Source organism: Euprymna scolopes, chromosome 42 (assembly GCF_053919585.1).
Source record: "Euprymna scolopes isolate OS-2025 chromosome 42, ASM5391958v1, whole genome shotgun sequence".
Classification (NCBI taxonomy): domain Eukaryota; kingdom Metazoa; phylum Mollusca; class Cephalopoda; order Sepiida; family Sepiolidae; genus Euprymna; species Euprymna scolopes.
Window position 1 is genome coordinate 3,841,878 of NC_136523.1, and position 1,210 is coordinate 3,843,087.

At 39.0% G+C, this 1,210-nt stretch overlaps 1 pseudogene; it reads left to right on the forward strand.

Moving 5' to 3' along the window:
- Positions 1-710: 710 nt before the first annotated feature.
- Positions 711-827, forward strand: LOC145267364 (5S ribosomal RNA; annotated as a pseudogene).
- The last annotated feature ends 383 nt before the right edge of the window (positions 828-1,210 follow it).

Genomic DNA, 1,210 nt, shown 5'->3' on the forward strand with positions numbered 1-1,210 from the left:
GAGATGTGGGGAAACAATGTAAGTCGGGAAAAGTATACGATAGAAAGTTTGGTGGTGGAAGTGTATAAAGGAACAAAAAAGAATAAAAATGAAGTCGTCGGTTAGAAGCGAGTGCGGTGGTGAGGAGGCGTAGATAAAAACCAAGGGTTGCGTCGTCATGATCTGAACAAGAATATCGGACTAAAGACCAACCCACATGCCACGATCGAAACCCCGGGAGCTTATAAGATAGGTCGAGGCGTAATTCTGACAGGATGTCATTAGAACGGATTACAAACATTCAGGTCGACTGGTCGAGTTATGTGAAAAACACAGAAGTAAGTAAACGTCTGAGTGTTAGCGCGCTACGCCCGGACACTAGATCCTCCGACCCACATAGTGAACATATTCTTGCGCGATTTAGCTGGACCGTACTCTGCCCGACTGACTACTGCTTACAACATCAAATCCCTCCCAATGCCACAAATTATAGTCGAACCGTACATTACGCTTTTTTTCCACGACGTGATTACAATAAGAAAAACAACAAAAAAAAGAGATTTTAACATTCAGTTATACAATATGTATATGTGTGTGTGTGTGTGTGTATGTGTGTGTGTGTGTATTAATAATATATAAACAAAAAAGACGGACTAATGAGAAATATAGTGGTACTCCCTCACACACGCACACACACATACATATATATAGTATTTCATATATATATATATATATACGGCATAACCACGTTGACACACCGGTTCTCGTCAGATCACCGAAGTTAAGCACCGTTGAACCAAGCCAGTACCAGATGGGTGACCATTTGGGAATTCTAGGCGCTGTATGTGCTCTCCGCTTATCTCGGCATTTGTTTACAGCCGTCCTGTACTTCACTTGCCACTGGTATTTAACAATGTCGTCTCAGGAGAGGTGTGGGTTGTGATTGCGCACCTCCTGCCACAAAAATTTCACGCGGAAGCAACCCTTCGTGGATATCCATAGTCTGTCCAAGACTGAAGGAGCCGGCTTTGCTTTATATATATATATATATATATATATATATATATATATATATATATATATATATATATATATATATATATATATATATATATATATATATATATATATATGCTGTGTGTGCGCGTGTGTGTGTAATATTTAGATATATTAAGCTGTACTCTGCATCGAACAGATACTTTAATACTTATTTCCTTGCACCGTATCATAA